At 35.2% G+C, this 13,925-nt stretch overlaps 1 protein-coding gene across 10 annotated transcripts in view; it reads right to left on the bottom strand.

Annotated features, from left to right (window-relative positions):
• The window catches only part of CADM2 (cell adhesion molecule 2), a 489,482-nt gene that overhangs the window by 174,953 nt on the left and 300,604 nt on the right, over nucleotides 1-13,925 (bottom strand). The gene's annotated exons all lie outside the window — the stretch shown is intronic.

Here is a 13,925-nt window from a genome sequence, read left to right on the forward strand (position 1 = left end):
TTAGATGAACCACTGTGTATTTTCCCATGATCTTAAAAAAATAGTAGTGTAAATATTATTTATTTCAATCTCACTGTATAGTTTCTAGTTTCTGTTTCATGGAAGAAATATTTCATATTTCTCTAAGCAATTCATTCTTTTTTTCTCCCTACGTTCTTTTTGGGTGTATTACACATTTACAAGAAGGATAAAAGGAAAGTAACCATGCATGGCAAGGCCATTTTAATCAAGTCATTCTAGTAATTTCATATCCCACAAGGGTAAGAGAATTATCTAGCTTATGTTTTATAATTTAATAATATTCAGGCTTTGATATAATTTTTGTTTAATTGCCTTTAATTTTGGATTTTGTATTTTAAAAAAGTGAAAAAATGGAAATAATTTAAGATAAATGTCCTATTCATTATCATTATGTCTTATTTTTGATGGCTTTCTTTTTACACATGTATTTTTGATTTTATTCCCCTTGGCCTCCAATGCCTCTTTTATACCTATACATTTGATTATGTGAAAAAATGTAAATTCCTTCCCGCCCATGATGCTTAATTGTTCTTTTTCAGCTGTCCAGTCATCTAGAACTTCCACTTATGGTTTTAATTACCGCTAATGTTCTAATGACAATGCTGGCAGAGAAAGAACATTCTTTAGGAAGATTGTTTAAAATTAAAATGACTTGCCCAGCTGGGATTTTAAAAGAGTTCTTACCTATACCCAGGACTTTTTAAAAAAGTTTTAGGTTGAAAAGGATTAATTATTGGCAGTATGCATTCATTAATTCAATCAGCAAAAAAGTACTGATTGACTGCTGTGTGCTGCGTGCTGGGGCTACGAGGAGGGAGCCTTCCTGTGGGGTAAGTTGTTTGTAAACAAATAAGTACAACACAAAGTGTTTAGTCCTTATGTGCAAAGAATAATGGTGATTAGACTATTTTAGCTGAAACAAAATGTCACAAGATACAATTTTAGACACCAAAGTTATCACATGCCTATTCTGTTTTCATGCCTTAACATTGCCAGTTTCTAGATCTGTATCACTTTTATTTTTCCATATCCTTGTCCTGACCCTTTATACTGAAACATTTTTTCCTCTCTCCATATTTCCTACGAAATAGGAAAACATATTGTAAATTAGGTGACCTTTTTGCAGACAAATTCTGTAACTGTTCAATTGAACAGTGCATCTCACTTGAATATCCATGAATCAATGGGTATTTATTTAATGTCCATTAGTGTGTTACACAGGGTAATGTATCTGGAAGAAGATTAAGACAAGATCTTTGTCTGCAACTAGCAATCAGTCTTTTGGAGAGAGAAAAGACAAATACACACGTCTCACTGAAGTCTTTAATCTGTTTATCTATTCATTCCTTTATGCAGGTAACAAACATTTACTGAGTGTCTATTATGTACTTGGAGCTGTTATAGCCACAGTACTTTATCTCCAAGAAAATCAGTTAGCAGGACCAATGAACACCTAAAGGCATACTTAATAAGCAAACAAACGCAGTAAGCATTTGGTGCACTCTGGACAGAGGAAATGGAAATCTAATGCATTACAGGTGATCACAAAGATTACACCTGGAGCAAAAGACCAGTTATTTTGACAGTTACTGCAGTAATGAGGCAAGCTTCAGAGTCTTAGACCCATGTGCTTATATGAAATTTCCATGTAGATACATTACAGGAATCTCAAACTTAAGAAACATGTAAAATAACACATTTACTTAATTCAGCCTCATCTCTACCCCTGACATACATCTATTCCCCTTCATGCTTTATTATCTCACATATAGCACCCCAGCCACCTAAATTGTTCAATCTAGAAATTCTTGATTTCTTTCTTTTCTTCATTGCCTATCTTCATAAAATCTTACGGATTTTATAAATTCTGTTTCCAAAATCTCTGTTTATTCTGCCTATTCTCATCCCCTCTGTGACTCCCCTGCTACAAGTTTAGTTAGCTAAGTATTACTTTTCTGTTCTCAGGTAAATGTATTTCTTAAGATTGTCTTGCCCTTACCAAATTCTCCTTTAGTCTACATTAGTTTTTCCTATTATTCTTTTTCAGAGCACTCAGTCCTTTCTTTGTTAAGATAACACTTCTCACAATATATAATTACATTTTATTTGGGAGGGTGTCTGGTGAGCACTTACTGTTTGTCTCTGTCACCAGACTGAAAATATATTGAAAGGAGCAAACACTACTGTTTTGTCTGTAACTATGTACTCGGTTTGGAAAACTCAACCTGGTACCTAAGCACTCAATAAATACATTTTAAATGAGCGAATTGCTATCAAGATTTAAACGTAGGCACTGAAGCCCAAAATGCAAACTTTTCACTTTCGTAGCAACTCAGAGAAAGCCTGTACCAATGTTTTTCACAGTCGTGACTTTGAGAAGGGAGTCCATGCCCAGGCATTAGAAAAGGAGTGAGGGTTAAGATGTAAACTGGAGGAAGGGTGTTCAGGTAGTGGGCATCAAAAATAACTATAATCCACTGAAGGCATATGGTATAAAAGCCTAGAAGAGCAAAGGAGATTCTCATTTGAGAAATGATGGGAAACAGACCTTGAATGATTAAAACAAATAATCTGGAAAAGCAGAATGAAGTGCTTACCAAACAGGCAATAAGAAGGATTTGGAGCTTTTAGAGCAAGTTGAAATAATCTGAAAAAATATTTTAGGAAGATTAACCTAATCCTGATCAAGAAATAAATAAATGCACATACCCAGAAGTACAGAGACCAGTTTTGAAGTGATAGTGGAAAATAATCTGCAGTAATAGGATGACATTGGAAATGAACAAACAGGTTTGGTTACAGGAAATATATATTTTACATAAGCAACTGAATAATTTAAAAACCCTGTTTCAGAACGATTTGTTTTGTTTTAATTTTACTTTTTTAACCAGCTGAACAGCTCACATTAGATATAGTTCAAACTAACTGTACATCATTGTAAATAAACATGGATTTGTTAGACTGTTAGATTAGTCGGGGCCACTGTGTAGATGGGTGGAGGAGAGGGAGGATGGTCCAGATGATGGTGTTATGCCCACCTCCAGCATAAAGGGACTTTACTTCTTCTAAATGAGTGCCAGCAAGAAACCGGTTAGAACCTGACAGCCCCAGCTGTGCGTTAGTGAGAAGGACCTAACCAGACATGACCCAATGCTCATTGTAATATGCCATTGCGGTTTAGGCATCCCTCTCCATGGGCTTTTCTGTGTATGTCATGGGTGAGGACATGCAAAGGGGACAAACATGACCAAGCATTCCAAGGAACAGCCATCAATCAACCAAAAGACCACCTCTACGCGAGGGTGTAAGAGAAAGGGTAGACAAAGACCACTGCTAGTCTGCCTTGGATCAGCCTGTCTCCCATTCTTGGAGGTTTAGTTTCCCTTTGCTAATAAATCCTTTAAGATCTTCTGCTACACAGCACTCTCTGTCTCCCATCTGTAATCTTATCTTTCAGGTAAGACAAGGACCGGGGTCTTTTCCCTTTGCCTTTTCAGGTAACAGATTTATACAAACCAGATGATTCGCTTTCGAGTTCCATAATGAGAGGTACACACTTAATTTTTAATATTATTTTTGTCAAACCTGAATATCTTTGTATATTCTGTCAATATATATCTAGTTTCTGATATCTAATTTAAAATTTGCATTTTCCTGTATGACAAAATCTTTGATAGTAGGACGCTGACTTCAGAAAATTTATATTCAGCTATGTTTACAGTGGATGTTACATTCACGAAAAATGACAAAGTAACTAGAATAATAGATGCAGTTTGTTACCTTTGGATATTACAAAGTGATACAAGATTTGGTCATAAAATCCATTCTATTTACTAAGAGTAGATATGAGTTATTTTACAACCTGGGGATGTGGTAAGCGGCCGAACTTTCACCCTTGTTTGTAAAATGATTTTACGTGAAAAGACAAATAATAGAACAACTGTGAGCAATTTAAGAAAGATCACTCCAATAGGGAATCACAGCTGGGAAGAATCTTCACCTCCCTATGCTTATTTCAATTAACCACAAGAAACAATTGCAAAATGTCACAATTGTCCTCTAGACTCTAAATTTAAGACAGGAAAGAGAAATTCTCTTGCACAAAACAATCCAAACCAGAATTTGACTGTGAACACAATCAAAATATTTTAGTATATTTTATAAAACAATGGGCATAAAATGATTCAAAAGTTTACAGGGGAGGAAGGATTTTGAGGGTTACATGGTAAGTGCCATTACATCCAAGTTTTTTGAAGAGAGGAACCCTTTCAACTGGACTGAATTAGAAGACAGACCCCTTTCTCAAAGGATTTCAAATGCCTCTCCTTATGTTGTAATGTCCTGGAGGCCTCAGCAATCAGTGTTAAGACCACCATGACTCTGACCAGCCAAAGTGACCATATTCCATTCCCAATGTTTCACAGCAGGCAGCCACATTTGTGCAGAACATAATGGAAGGAACTGTTTCCTTCACAAAGCTTTCTCAAGACACTAAGATAAAATTTGTATTTAAAATGAAGCTTCAAGGGGATGAGGGTACAGCTCAGCGGTAGAGTGCATGCCTGGCATGGAGCAGTTCCTGGGTTCTAGTCCCAGCACCTCTATTAAGGGGGAAAAATGGACATGATGCCATTATCACATCTAAAAATGAAAATAAACAGTAAGTATAAAAAATTAAAAATAAATAAAATGACACTTCAGGTCATATGAAGCACTATGGGAATGTCCAGGGTGTGTGTGTGTGCCAGGGGGGAAAAAAAAAACCTTCAGCATTTGAAGATGCAATAAGTAAGAACTCTATGCAAATCAAAATAATTCAGAGCCACAACAGATACACACAAGGCATAGGATGAAGCACCCTGTGACTGGTGCCTTGCATTACAGGAAAAGTGGCATTTGAATAAACCAGAACAGAGAGAGTTACACATCAAAAGTTTCTTTGTGAACCACTACTTGTTCAGCTGTGACTGACCAGCACTGCGATGATAATCCCCTCAGCCCTCCAGAGATAGAGCCTCAACCCACAGCTGCCAGCCACCAGCAGCACTGTCTACTTACCCACAATGTGTCATATAAATATTGTCGTTTTCTATCCGTGCCTAGACATGAAAACATTTGGGAAGCATCGAGTTAATGGACAGTAAAATATATCAAGTTTTCATTCCTTATTACAGATTCAGTCATCCTTCACGCTCTTGATAGGATTCTGAATTGAAAACACCTTCAGTGTGTCCCAAACTGAAACATCCACCTGTTTAATCCTTTCCTTGGTGATATTCTGTGTGCAAGAGCATCTGAGAGCAACATCTCTGAGAAGTCTTGTACCTGAATAAATTCACTGTATTCTTGAGTCTACTGTGTACTAAATTCGGACACATCTTACCTCAGGGAATGTCTGTTAAAGTCAAGCCCCTAAATGTTCCATAGAAACAACACTAACCGAACCAAACCAACAAATTACTTCCCTAATTTGGAAATCATGATGCTAAATAAATACCTGAACTGGAGAGGATTACACATGATGACTGACACTCAAAACTTGGTGCTTCTGGTGAGTTTATATAAAAAATATAGAAAGCTGTGTCAACAGGGTTTATTTTTAACTGAGTGTGCTCTGTTCCATCACGTTCTTAAACAAGGTGTGATTGTTGCCAAATTCTGAAGCTGGAAGTATTTTTCAGAAACAGGTTATTTTGAAATTCAAGATATGTTTTATAAGAATGTTGATTTTAATTAAAAGGAATTCATTTGGGGTTAAAATTCTTCAGAGGGACTGATAACAAAGTTCAGTAATCAGTGGTATGTATATACTTCCTGAGGTAATAGTAGTTGTTTAAATGGAGAGCAGCATGACTACTGCTACAACTATAGAGTTCTCTGGAAGCACACAATCATACCAATCTTTCATAATGCTACTGAGACTGACTCTAATCAGTGAACTGGCCAATAGCATTGCCCTGAACATAAATAACCACTGGCTCACGTTTAGGTAATGTTACAGAGACACAGATGGCTGGCTGCCTCCTTAAATGCAGGGTCCTCCTACTGTTCTGTGGAATTGTCTCTGGGAAGCAGAGAATACATCCCCAGGTCTGCTTTCATCTTTTTCGATCATATGGTTAACTTTTACTAACTGGGCTATGAGAAGTACAGACTGCCTGGATTCACATCTTGACTCTGCCAACTATCACTGTATAAATTTAGCAGCATTATTTAAATTCTCTGAGGCTCAGTTTTCCCCATCTGTAACATAGCCTAATAGAAGATTCCACTTCTAGGTTGATCATGAGGATAAATAGATAGGCGCCTAATACTAATTACCCATTAAATAAAAATTTTAAAATATTCATAGTTTCCTCCAGTTATTCTGTGTAATTCGTAAATTTATATTCCAATCTGGGGGAAAATTGTTTAAAAATATTACTGAATGAGTAAAATAGACAACTCAAAATAACTCACTGAGAAATCATTTTTTTCAATTATTTTCTTCTAGAAATATTATATGCTGAAAATGTAAATACTGCATAAACCAGAAAGATGTGAAATGCATCTAGCCAAAATATATTTATTAAATACGGTAATAGAGGAAATTAGCAAAATCTTTGTAAAGTTACTCCCTAACCTCCTGAACTGTAAGGCTGAGGATGAGAGTTAATGTATTACATACTGAGATAAAAATTATTGATAATTCATTTGGTGTATATACTTAAAATCCATAGTTGTTTCTCTGTTTTTTCGTAGAAGAATGATCTGAGAAACATTGTCTTCCTAGTTGATATACTCAGTTTTTATTAACTACCCTAGTCAGTCTAGACTATGCTTTGGGGTAGAGATTAGCTAGTGTGTAATGAGAAAAGTCTCATAGGAAAAACAATCACCATTTTGAACAAATCCTATCATGTTCAAGTTAGTAGGCTAGAGTGGAAGTTATTAACAAGTTGGCATAGTGTTAATATCCACATGATTACTGGTGTGTGTGTGTGTGTGTGTGTGTGTTCCCTAAGGGACATCAGGAGGTCCTGTAAAGACCATGGTGTTAGTAATGGAATACACTATGACTTGCAAATAATATTCTGATGCACAGGATTCTGGCAACAAAACTGAACAGTCATATTAAGCAAGCAGATCTCATCCTAATATTAAATATATCCTGGGAGGATTTGTTTTTATACAACTCAATGTGACAATGGTCAAAGGGAAAAAATAGGCACACAGTCTTGAATTTGTAATTTCATTATTGCTTAATTGCAAATACTTATTTACCCTTAAAATTCCATCTTTTTGGCAAAGTATTCACTGAAAACCCTGTCTCTCACTCCCAACCCATGCACTGTGTATTTTGCACATCTCCAGCTTGGAGAGTACCAAATAGGATCATAAGAAATTGAAGTAACAAAAAAATCTACTTCTTCCTAACTGTCTATGGCTCTGTTGCTCAGTCATCCTAGAGTATAGTAGGTAGGTGCTTTTTGTATATTGGTTGAATGATTAAGCAAATAAATGAAGGTTGATTTCTCTAAATTAAGCATTTGGAAATAGAAAGTAAAATGCAAGGCTAGAAAAAAATTCTGAAGTCATATTTTTTCACTAAAGATCTAGTAATATCTCTGTTAGTGAGAGATATTACTCTTATGACCCATTGTGTTTTGCAGTTTGACACCTAATATAAAATACAGGAGTAATAGCAAAGTTTCATAATTCAAATGATCTCGCTGTCTTCCTCTGATTCTTTTTTAGAAGTATGGCCTGTGATTTCCTCTTCACTTGGAATCTCTCTCTTTCCAGTGACACAGAGGAGGATCTGGTATTGCCAGGTCCAGCCAGCCCCACCCCCACTCCAGCTAGGACCTTGTCTCTCCCTAGCCATATGAGTTCAGTTTGAGTCCAAAGCCACCAGGAAAACCTGATTCCAAGACAAAGCCAAGTCAAGAGCCACCACCACCAAGACATCCCTGAAGAGAGTTAAATATCCCACACAAATTTCTGACCACAATTTAAAAGTAGCTCTGTTCCTTAAAGGTTGCTTTACCATCTCTCCTTATGTATAGTATACACATAAGTGTATAGGTTACTACTAAACTGTCAGGAATGATTAGGAGATTAGACTCCCAGCGTAAAGGTATAGATTCTAGATTTGTTTTTCAATAGTGGTTATTTTATATATAGCAATATATGAAAAACAAACGCCAATTTGAATCACTGATGAACTGAATATTTACTTCAGAAAGTCTTTCACTTACATTATTCCAAGTATAATTGAACAGATTATTACTTATTTTCAATTCAGTCCTCCTATTTTTTCTTCTTCTCTTCATTTTAGGAGTTTTTATTGTGGCTATATCAATCCCCCTAAGCTAGAGCAACGAACATGATTTTTATATTTGTATGTTTTTATTCTATTTTAAAATGTGTCTCTCTTTATCCATGGGGTTAAAAAAGTAACTATTATTGACTGAAACTTGTCAAAGGACCCCTAAACCTCGAGAGGGTACTCTAAACTCATGCTATCAAGTCACAATCTGCTCTTCAGGATAATAAATTAAGTGATCTTTTGTAACTGACTATTATTTTGTTATATGAAGAAGAACTTCTTTGAGGCTCATGAATCCCTGATAACCAGATTATTTCATATATTCCTTTCAAAAACTCTATGAGAAAGATATTATTAGTATTAATATCCACTTTGGAGAGATAAGGAAGCTAAAGCTTAGAAGGCTTCATTCCCTGCCCGACATTGCAGCTATAAAGAGGGACTGGACGAAGAGACTCTGGCTGAGAACCAGAGTCCTTAAACACCCTGAGCCTCCTGGGTGGGTCCAAGTGCGTGGGAAGGGAGGCAAGAGTGGGAGTGCTTTTACTTCCTAAACTAAGGACATCAGGTTTGTTGTTTTCATGAACTGCCCTGAATATACACACACATACAAACGCACACATATGCACGCACACACACACAACTGAATCATTTTCTGAAAATACTTCCAATAGAAACTCGTGCTCAAGCCTTATTTTTGGAAAGTTATAAAGCACATTTGCATTAGAGTTCCTCCTGGAGTTTCAGCTTCTGCTGTTTACCAGGAGCATTGAGGTGATCTTCAGATGTACTGTTGGGCTTGGGAGAAAAGCCAGCTTAAATGTCTATTAATGATAATCCTGCTTAGAGCTAGTTAACACTTCCCCACCCCATAATTCTACGAGGGTAGAATTATTTTTATATTTTTCTCTTATCTATTAAACTAATAAGAAAAAGTCAAACTGGATGTTTATTACCTTTGAATGGAATGGTTTGAAAATCTCATATAAATATGTGTTACTTTAAAAAACATGTGTATTTAAATAATAAAACCCTATGGGATTAATTTTTAAAGGGCTAATTAACCTTTCACTTCATAATAAAAAGTTAAAGAACTACCATATATCCTATTATAAATTCATATTGAAAACTAAAAGAAGGGGGTGGAGAGAGAGAGAGATCATAGCCTAAGATGTAAAGATAACTGTACAGTTAGGAGGCAATGATTCTGCCTTTATTTTGATTCCATGTATTAATGTCAGCTAAAAAGAAAAACAAAGTAAATTATCTAAACAAAACGTAAGATTTCTCAGTTTTATAAATGTGATCACAATATAATATTTTGGTTATTACTCCATGGCTTTCCAAAATGTATTTTTAAAAAGATGCTTCTAGTTTATGTAAAACCCATGGCAGTTTCCAAAGCCCCAATGATACTAAACATTTCATCATAGTCATATGGTTTCCTTTTCTTATTTCCTCTGCAAATGTACATAAGTACTACTAGTACATAATTACAGTTATCCATTTCTGTTTCATACAGAAAGCACCTGTAACTAGTGTTGTATGAATGCATGGTCAGAATTCTATATTGTTTTTTATATTTTTAATCTGCTATTTAAAGGCTAGAGGTTAATGCTAAATAATTTTTATCTACAGTATCTACTCTAATAATTTATGAATTTATGAATATCTAAGGAATCAATCTATAACCATTTGTGAATCATAATCCTGCCTCCGGCAAGAAGTTAACAGCAAGGGCAAAATCACAACTGAAAGGGACATAAGGATGAATTCAATAAACAAAAGAGAGGTTGAATGAAAACATATGTGACATCCTCTCTTTATCCTCAGTTCCTGAGCAGGGTCTGCAGAGGAGGCGTGGAGAGACATGGCTTTCCTGCCTTTTTATCTTGCCAAGAAGACGTGATGGTGCCTAGTATATAGGAGAGCTTTCTGAAAGAAATTTAGATTTGAGATGAATTTCAGTGACCATGAACAGGAAATGATTTGATCCAGGAAGATAGACCTCATTGATCCAGGTCTAGTTTTTGCCACAGAGCTTTGACAAAAAAATAGCAGGTGTCCTGGTCTGAAAGGGCGACATTTCCTGAAAGAGAGTTGGGGAAAACAGGCAAATATGGCTTGCATTCAAGCAGAACATTTTATTTTCTCTATCACTTCAGCTGTTGTTCCTCATCTCCCAGAGGCTGCCCGCTACGATCATTTCGGAAGTCACAACGGATCTATTCTATTCAATCCTCTTGTGGGGATGGGCCATTACACCAGCGGTGTGGGACTTCCCAGAACAGATTTTCCTTCTAGTGCTAATTTGTTTTTCTCTGGAGCAATATGCAGAGGCACTAATCATGATGGTTCATAGTGAATGTTTTCTTGGTAGACTTTTTTTAACCTCTGCAGCAGCTGCAGGGTTGGAAAATATAGGCATTAAAGCAATTAAATATAAAAAAAATGTAAAAGACACAACATACCAGTAATGTGTATGTGTGACAGAGGGGTTTATTATAGAAAATAAACATATATTAAAATTAGTTACAAGACAAAAACTGTTGATTTTACAAAATACATGCCCTGAAAATTTTCTAACCCTATCATAAGGGCTTCTGAATAAAAGCATATCAGTGAAATTAGAGAGATTAGAATCATTTTAAGGTCAATCAAAGGAAGATGTGACAGATTCAGTGACACTGCTTAAATATGAAATGAGGACAAATTGTATATGCATATATCTTTATTGTTATATACTATCTTTACTGCTGTATATTTATGAGTAAAATCTGTGAATCTAAACAAACATCATGCTATTCTGAAAGTTATATAATGTGTACTAGAGTAATTCGATGTATTTCCCTGGCTCCACCAATTATCACTCATATGGACTGATCGCGTAAAATTAGAACCCAAGTGTGAAAGTGACAACCTTACAGGTTTAAGCTTAAAACCAGTATTTCAGGACCGGCTGAAGATAGTGTGAACTGCCTTTAATGATAGGAAGTTTTCCCTAATAGGAATGGCCAAAGTCTGAGGGAGCATTTGGAAGAATAATAGGGAAATTTAAAAATATCAGAAAGAAGGTAGGTCTAGATGAACTTTAAGATCCTTCAGATGCCAGGATTCGTATTTTTTTAAGCAAGATGAACTAAACTCATATAGTACTAGACATAGCTCCTTTTCTTCTCTGTAATGCTCTTCTGTTACATTACTCCCCTTTCCCTCCTTCCCATAAATAATTCTAACCGAGCACTGGAAAATGCATTTAAATATGTGCCAAATGGATGCAATTACCTGCAATGCTTAATTTTTAGTTTTGCAATTGTTATTTTTTTCTCTGTTTCACTTTAACAAGGGACTATGGTATAATAATCAATTTAATCAATCCTTTAATTGGCTATTTACTTTTCTTACACTGAACCTCCAAAATTATATTGATTATTATACTAATATTACAATTATTACAATGTAGATTATAATATAGAGTACTACAAACCAATTCAGAAAAGTTGATATCTGAATGGTTGTCAATAATAATATGCAGTGTATGCATAGTTGTTCTGCTCTTACTTATTAATGTTTAGGGGGGAGGCGGAAGAAATTAAAAGTTTTAAATTCCCAGAGAGGACCCAGTTCATAGTTCAAGTCACATAAATAAATATCAAAGGGTTAATATAAATGATATGAATGCATAATGTATTATTATAATTTTGTACATGTTATTTAAAATAGTAAATACATCCAGGATGTTAAAAATCATAACTCATTACTATAAAGTTACACAAAGTAGTTTGGGTGTCATTTTATCCTAAGAGGTAACAGTTTGGTTCCCCAAGACAAAATGCACAATAAAGTTTTGACAAAATACAGATATTTTGTATCACATAATTGAATACATGAATAGGTAATCAGTTTAACTAAATTGACAGGCCAATGAGAATTCTAGAGTTGTCTTAAATAAGTTTAGTTCTTTTAAGATTAGAAAATCAAGTTACACTATTTTTTCTTTTAATAATCAGTAGCAACTCTAAATATGTAAGTCCGTGGGAACATTCCTCCAAGTTACCACGACTTTGTATTATAAGTCTTAGGTGAGGGCTTCTGGCGAACATCAAGTTGTAAGTCATGGATATCCTCATAGAAACAAAGAAAGTGGGTGTCATTTTTTTTTTCTAAAAATGGAAGGGAAAACAGAAACAAGGCTCAAAAACTAATTAAACTTGCTGCAACAGAAATGAAAGCATTTTGATGCAACTTATTAAAGGGAAAATGCTGTGAAATTAACAGTAATCAAAAGCTAATTAAGGTTGATGCAATAGGAACAGTCAAAGAATGCTTGATAACATTTATTGAACTAAAGAAACATGACTGTCAAAAAAGGACACATGCGGAATAAAATTCAAGTAATTACAGAAAAAGGCTAAAACATAGAAAGCACTGGTATATTATACACAAATACAGAGAAATATGAAATACACAATTTCTAGAAGAATCTTGATTTTAATTACTGCATCTTACTGAGTAATAAGAGATGGGAAAAAATGATGCTATCTTTTATTGTCCCCTTTTACTATCCATAACTACTTGGAATTCTCAAGGATAAATTGGTTCTTTTCGACTGTATGAACCATTTCATAAAATCTGTAAAGAGTACACTGACATTTACTTAATCTAAGCGACAGTAACTAAATTTGGTATTTTTCCTGAATGAGCGATGTATGGACATAGGATACTGATGTTTTCCTCCTCACCATGAAATGAGTGACCGTTACTTCCATGTTTACACTTATAAAATATGATTGCCTTTTCACTTTCAGCTCCCTTCCCTTAATCTTGGTTAATGTCAAGCAGATAAAAAGCTGAATTTTGTCCATGAGTTGAGTATGCCAATGGCAATGTGCATTCACTGAGCTCCATAACACATACCACAGAATAGCTAGTGTAAAGAAAGTCTCAAGGTTAGAACAAAGCACAAAGAATAATAACCACGTGTTTTCACTGTTTATCACTACTTATATTTAGCCTTTTTTCATAAGACCTAAGTGCAGAAGAAAAAAAAAATACAGCCTGTTAGAATAATTTCCTTAAATATTACAACAGGGACAGGAGTATATAAAAACAGCAATTTCCATATAATCCAGAATAGTTATTTAAATAAATAGAAGGGAAATTGCACTATTTCAATAACTAAAAAGAGGTTGATGCAGCTAGTTAGACAAAAAAAAAAAATCAAAGGAGATTTTTTTATTCCTCCCAGGCACTGTGCTACGCAATGAAGTATAGTGACCAGGTGAGCAGCAATGCTAATTAAGGTACTAGAATCTCAGCTGTTAGATTTACTTCAGGAAAAAATAGCTGTGAGAGTAGGCATGAGGCACTGGACAATTGCTCTTAAACTTTCATGCACACCTGTTCAAGAGAGGAGCTTGGTAAAGTCCCTGTTCTGAGGCCCAGACTCAGAGATTCCGATTCAGTAGGCCAGGTTGAGTCCAAAGCATCTGAAATTTTAATAAGTGCCTCTAAGTGGATTTGCTGCAAGGGCCTTTCAATTACATTTGAGCTGTAGGTTATAAGTGCCTTAAAGGCAATAATTGTTTATTCA

The sequence above is a fragment of the Vicugna pacos genome, chromosome 1 (genome assembly GCF_048564905.1).
Source record: "Vicugna pacos chromosome 1, VicPac4, whole genome shotgun sequence".
In the NCBI taxonomy this organism is placed as follows: domain Eukaryota; kingdom Metazoa; phylum Chordata; class Mammalia; order Artiodactyla; family Camelidae; genus Vicugna; species Vicugna pacos.